Here is a 7362-nt window from a genome sequence, read left to right on the forward strand (position 1 = left end):
TTACTGTTTGTGTAACTGATCCAAATTTAGACATTATTTTATGTACAGTTGTTGCTTTATACACAGAGACACTCGTGCATAAATGCTCCAGTTTGTCATTTTTGCTATATTTGAGTTTAACTACTACTAAGTAGCAGCCTAGAAATTATTCCCTTTTTAATTTTTTTTCTTTTAAAGTAAGTATTAGCTGATTTTGGCTTTTACTTTTAAACACATTGGTTGTCAGTTTCTAAAACAGTACCATAGGAACACATTCATACTGAATTGTTTTGGTGCTCTTAGGTTCAAGAACATATAAGCAGTTTATTAGTTATCTGTACATTGATAGGTAAAATCCCATAGATAAATGGGTAAGATGAAGCAGGATACTAAAAGGCTTTTAACTGCGTTAACAAAAATGATGGCATTTCAACACTAGTATTCTGGGATTATATTTGAAATGATGGTATATAGGCAGACAATAAATGTTACATAATAGCAAAGAAAAATGCAAGCTGAATTTACTTTGTATATGCATTAAAAGGTACCGTATCACTATTTTTACATGTAATGTATAGAAAGTTTTAATATGTATTTAAAACTGAGGCAAAATAAGAAAATGACTTCTAAATATATTCCATTTTGGATGCAAATAGAAAATAAACATTTTTTTCAAGATCAAATATCAGGTGTTTAGGAAAGTATGTTTACATTTATGTGATTGGGTAAAATAAAATACACACTTTGTGGAAATTTAGTGTTAAGTTTTGCTTTATTGTTGTTCAAATCAACTTCTTCATATAGATGAAGTTAATGAAATGTCTACTGTATATTTAATATACTGTAAATTGTTTAAAATCCTCAAAAGGAAGATTTACAAAACATTAAATAGTGAAATGTCTGTTTTTTTTTATTAATAGGAAGGGGGAAAAGTACTGCATTTCCTCATTTACCAGAATATTTTTAAATAATGAAACAATAAAAATCTAGTTTTCCCATAATCTTTTCTAGATTTATAACATCAACTGTCTGCATCAGCTATGTCATAGCTTCTTTTTATCAGATATCTTACAATGTTAACTATCTCGATTATTGCTTCATCTGAAGTTACCTGCAGATTACTTCAGTCTGCTCTTGCAGACTGATGAAATTTGCATCTCTACTGTACTCTGAGTCAAAGTCCTTCCTGTTTGTCTTCCACATATCATAATGAAGTTTATCCTGGAGATTAAGAAAACCTTGGAATGATACGGGTTTAAGTGCTATTTGACAGATGGGCATTCATATCTGTACTTCATGAGATCGGAATTTTTGTGTTATCTCATTTGCCATTATGCCTCCTCTGACCTCCTAAAACACAGCAATAAGCAAAATTAAATTTTAAAACAAAATACCAAAATTCTCCCTGCACACTCTGCAGAATTCCTAGTTCCACCTGTTGTTGTATCATGCCCCACACTTTTTTTTCATAATTGCTCCACTCATAAACATCCTTGGTCACCATATTAAATTTATCTCTTGGCCACAAAAAGTTGCCTTCATATACATTGCTGTTATCAGTATGCCTTTTCAACAAAGTTGTTATGTTTTGCTGTCTGTATGTGATGTACCCAACCAGAAATGTTCTTGATATCCTGTCAAGAGGATCCAGCTCAACAGATCACCATATTCAGAATTCTTTCCCCAGCATCAACCATAATATAATAAAGCTGGCATTTCTGGCACAGAATGCAACCACCTGTTCAGTGCAGGAATTCAGAGTAAGTCACCCCACCTCCAAGAATCTAGCACCTGCCCTCTAGTTAGTTATGGATTTATTTAGTGTATGGTATCTAGAGGTCATGCAATTACTGATGAAGTATGAAGTATAGACTACCTGCATGATGGTATACCTTGGGTAATGTTGTCTAGAAGTCTATACTGTCTAGAAGTCTATACAGTATACAATGTATATAATATACAGTATATAGTGAATACAGTGATCAATAGAATAGAATTTTTTATTGGCCAAGTGTGATTTGACACGCAAGGAATTTGTCTTGGTGCATATGCTCTCATTGTACATAACATATACCTTCATCAAAGTGCAACACTTACAACACTTAATGATAGTCATAGGGTACAAATTTAACACTTAATGATACAACACTTAATGATAGTCATAGGCTACAATTAAGCAATCAGGAAACAATTACAGTATAAATAGTAAGGATACAAGCAACAAGGTTACAGTCATAAGTGGGAGGAGATGGGTGATGGGAACGATGAGAAGATTAATAGTAGTGCAGATTTAGTAAATAGTTTGACAGTGTTGAGGGAATTATTTGTTTAGCAGAGTGATGGCATTCGGGGAAAAACTGTTCTTGTGTCTAGTTGTTCTGTTGTGCAGTGTTTTATTGCGTCGTTTTGAGGGTAGGAGTTGAAACAGTTTATGTCCAGGATGTGAGGTATCCCTCTTTTTGATTTGTGCAGTGTACAGGTCCTCAATGGAAGGCAGGTTGGTAGCAATTATTTTTTCTGCAGTTCTAATTATCCTCTGAAGTCTGTGTCTGTCTTGTTGGGTTGCAGAACCAAACCGGACAGTTATAGAGGTGCAGATGACAGACTCAATAATTCCTCTGTAGAACTGAATCAGCAGCTCCTTGGGCAGTTTGAGCTTTCTGAGTTGGCACAGAAAGAACATTCTTTGTGCTTTTTTGATGATGTTTTTGATGTTAGCTGTCCATTTTAGATCTTGCAATATGGTAGAACCTAGAAATTTGAAGGTCTCTACTGTTGATACTGTGTTGTCAAGTATTGTGAGAGGTGGAAGTATGGAAGGGTTCGTCCTAAAGTCTACCACCATTTCTAGGGTTTTGAGTGTGTTCAGTTCCAGATTGTTCCAGTCGCACCACGAGGCTAGTCGTTCACACCAATCCCCACCTCCACCCCGTATGCGGATTCATCATTTTCTCAAATGATTTTCCACCCCAGGCCACCCCAACGAAGCTGTCGAAGTGCTGTCCTGGTGTCTGGAAGCCGTATGGGTCTGGATGGGGAGAAACAGGCTCAAGCTCAACCCCTCCAAGACGGAGTGGCTGTGGATGCCGGCATCCCGGTACAGTCAGCTACAACCACGGCTGACTGTTGGGGGCGAGTCACTGGCCCCGATGGAGAGGGTGCGCAACTTAGGCGTTCTCCTGGATAGGCGGTTGTCTTTTGAAGAACATTTGACGACCGTCTCCAGGAGAGCTTTTCATCAGGTACGCCTGATCCGCCAGTTGCGCCCCTTTCTTGACCGGGATTCCTTATGCACAGTCACTCATGCTCATGTTACTCTCGCCTAGACTACTGCAATGTTCTCTACATGGGGCTCCCCTTGAAGAGCACCCGAAGGCTCCAGTTGGTCCAGAATGCAGCTGCGCGGGTGATAGAGGGAGCCACTCGTGGCTCCCATATAACACCACTCCTGCGCAAGCTGCACTGGCTGCCTGTGGTCTTCCGGGTGCACTTCAAGGTGCTGGTTACCACCTTTAAAGCACTCCATGGCTTAGGACCGGGTTACTTACGGGACCGCCTACTGCCACCGTTTGCCTCCCACCGACCCGTGTGCTCTCACAGAGAGGGACTCCTCAGGGTGCCGTCAGCCAAGCATTGTTGGCTGGCGGCCCCCAGGGGAAGGGCCTTCTCTGTGGGGGCTCCCACCCTCTGGAACGAACTTCCCCCAGGACTTCGACAACTTCCTGACCTTCGGACCTTCCACCACGAGCTGAGGACGTATCTATTCTTTCGCGCAGGACTGGCATAGAATTTTTAGAATTTTTATTATTGAGTTTTAAATTTTAATGGGTTTTATCGTTTTAAATGTATTTTAAATTGGGGCCATATTGAATAAGTTTTTTAATTATTGATTTTATTTGTATTGTATTTACTCGTTGTTTTTACATGGCTGTGAACCGCCCTGAGTCCTTCGGGAGAAGGGCGTTATAAAAATTTAATAATAATAATAATAATAATAATAATAATAATAATAATAATAATAATAATAATAATAATAATAATAATAATAATAATATAAAAAAATGAGACCAATCACTGTTGTGTCATCTGCGAACTTCAGTAGTTTAACAGTTGGATCGTTAGAGATGCAGTCATTGGTATACAGAGAGAAATAGGGAGACCACATAGCCTTGGGGGGGCCCTGTGCTAATTTTACAGGTATATGATGTGATTCTGCTTGGCTTCACCTGCTGCTTCCTCTTTGTTAGGAAGCTTGTGATCCACTTACAAGTCTGTTCAGGTACCTGTAGCTGGTTTAGCTTAGTTAGAAGAGTGTCTGAAATGATGGTGTTAAATGCTGAGCTAAAGTCTACAAAGAGGACCCTTGCATAGATCTTTGGAGATTCAAGATGTTGTAGGATGTAGTGCGGAGCCTTATTAACAGCATCATCTGTTGATCTATTTGTTCGGTATGCAAATTGCAAGGGGTCTAACAGCAGATCTGTGATGGTTTTCAAGTGGGACAGCACTAGCCTTTCAAAGGTTTTCATGACTACAAACTGGATACAGTACAGAGGCAATAGACTCTGGATGGTTATAGCATAGGTTTTGTGGGACTAATGTATTTCATTAAATACAAATACATATTGGACAGTTCTAAACCGTTAGAAAAGTTTACTTTAGAAAATGGATACTCCTTGCCTTAAAATGGATGGGAGCTGTCTGAAACTTGCCTTGGTAATATCCGCTCATGAGAAACATTTGAGTTGGATTATTCTGTTGTTCACAAAATTATTCCACTGTCATGTCTTTACTTTTTTAAATGCTAAAGCATCCTAAAACGTTACTGCAAATAGACCAAAAACAATTATGTCAGATAGATTATTTGGATGTTAAGACTGTTGTTTCTGTGTCATATAGTATATATGTAGGTAATCATATTTATTTGTCATATTTATGTAGCGTATATTGGGGGGCATGACCCTTTTGAGAGCTGTATGCAACGAAATTTAATTTTAATGTATGCCGATTATTTTACATTTAACGTGAAAATAAAGTTATTCTAAGTTTCAAGTATACAGCTCGTTTCTCAAGGAGAAAAAGCGTATTAATTAAAGGAAAACTTTAATTTTCACGCGATGTGCGGTTTTTGTTTTTTTTTTGGAAGCTAAGCCTCGCTGTGTCTTTAAAAAAAACCCCATCTAGAATAGAATAGAATAGAATTTTTATTGGCCAAGTGTGATTGGACACACAAGGAATTTGTCTTGGTGCATATGCTCTCAGTGTACATAAAAGAAAAGATAAGTTCATCAAGGTACAACATTTACAACACAATTGATGGTCAATATATCAATATAAATCATAAGGATTTCCAGCAACAAGTTATAGTCATACAGTCATAAATGGAAAGAGATTGGTGATGGGAACTATGAGAAGATTAATAGTGCAGATTCAGTAAATAGTTTGACAGTGTTGATGGAATTATTTGTTTAGCAGAGTGATGGCCTTTGGGAAAAAACTGTTCTTGTGTCTAGTTGTTCTGGTGTGCAGTGCTCTATAGCGTCGTTTTGAGGGTAGGAGTTGAAACAGTTTATGTCCAGGATGCGAGGGGTCTGTAAATATTTTCACGGCCCTCTTCTTGATTTGTGCAGTATACAGGTCCTCAATGGAAGGCAGGTTGGTAGCAATTATTTTTTCTGCAGTTCTAATTATCCTCTGAAGTCTGTGTTTTTCTTGTTGGGTTGCAGAACCGAACCAGACAGTTATAGAGGTGCAAATGACAGACTCAATAATTCCTCTGTAGAACTGAATCAGCAGCTCCTTGGGCAGTTTGAGCTTACTGAGTTGGCGCAGAAAGAACATTCTTTGTTGTCCTTTTTTAATGATGTTTTTGATGTTAGCTGTCCATTTGAGATCTTGCGATATGATAGAACCTAGAAATTTGAAGGTTTCTACTGTTGATACTGTGTTGTCAAGTATTGTGAGAGGTGGAAGTATGGAAGGGTTTCTCCTAAAGTCTACCACCATTTCTACGGTTTTGAGTGTGTTCAGTTCCAGATTGTTTTGGTTGTACCACAAGGCTAGTCGTTCGACCTCTTGTCTATATGCGGATTCGTCATTGTCTCGAATGAGACCAATCACTGTTGTGTCATCTGCGAATTTCAGTAGCTTAACAGATGGATCATTGGAGATGCAGTCATTGGTATACAGAGAGAAGAGAAGTGGGGAGAGCACACAGCCTTGGGGGGGCCCTGTGCTAATTGTACAGGTATTTGATGTGATCTTGCTTAGCTTCACCTGCTGCTTCCTGTTTGTTAGGAAGCTTGTGATCCACTTACAAGTCTGTTCCGGTACCTGTAGCTGGTTTAGCTTAGTTAGAAGAATGTCTGGAATGATGGTATTGAATGCTGAACTAAAGTCTACAAAAAGGACCCTTGCATAGGTCTTTGGAGACTCAAGATGTTGTAGGATGTAGTGCAGAGCCATATTAACAGCATCATCTGTTGATCTATTTGCTCGGTATGCAAATTGCAAGGGGTCTAACAGCGGATCCGTGATGGTTTTCAAGTAGGAAAGCACTAGCCTTTCAAAGGTTTTCATGACTACAGATGTTAGAGCAACTGGTCTGTAGTCATTCAGTTCCTTGATGGTGGGCTTCTTCGGCACTGGGATGATGGTAGAGCGTTTGAAGCAAGAAGGAACATAACACATCTCTAGTGATTTATTGAAAATATGGGTGAAGATGGGGGCCAATTGGTCAGCACAGACTTTTAAGCAAGAAGGAGTTATCTTGTCTGGGCCTGGAGCTTTTCCTGGCTTTTGTCTGTGAAATAGGTCCTGCACTTCCTTTTCTGTGATCACTAGGGGTTGTGAACCCAATGAAATGGGGTCAGTTGTAGGAGGCTTGGCTGTTGTTGGTGTGTCTGAGATGGGGGTTGTGGAGATAGGTGGCTGTAGTTTCCTTTCAAACCTGCAGTAAAACTCATTCAGGTCATCTGCCAGTTGTTGATTACCTTCAGCCTGGGAAGGAGGTTTTCCATAGCTGGTGATATTTTTAAGAGTTTTCCACATGTTTGCTGGTTCATTTGCTGAAAACTGATTCTTTAGCTTTTCAGAGTAGCTTCTTTTTGCTGCTCTGATCTCCCTTGTTAGTGCATTTCTGGCCTGATTGTACAGCATTTTATCACCTTTTCTGTAGGCCTCCTCTTTGGAATGTCGTAGCTGCTTAAGTTTAGGTGTGAACCAAGGTTTGTTGTTACTGTATATTCGCAAGTTCCTTGTAGGTACACATAGGTCTTCACAGAAGCTGACATATGATGTTACAGTATCTGTGAGTTCATCCAGGTCTGCAGAGGTATCTTTAAAAATATTCCAATCAGTGCAGTCAAAAGATGCCTGCAGCTT

Source organism: Ahaetulla prasina, chromosome 1, assembly GCF_028640845.1.
Source record: "Ahaetulla prasina isolate Xishuangbanna chromosome 1, ASM2864084v1, whole genome shotgun sequence".
Lineage (NCBI taxonomy): Eukaryota > Metazoa > Chordata > Lepidosauria > Squamata > Colubridae > Ahaetulla > Ahaetulla prasina.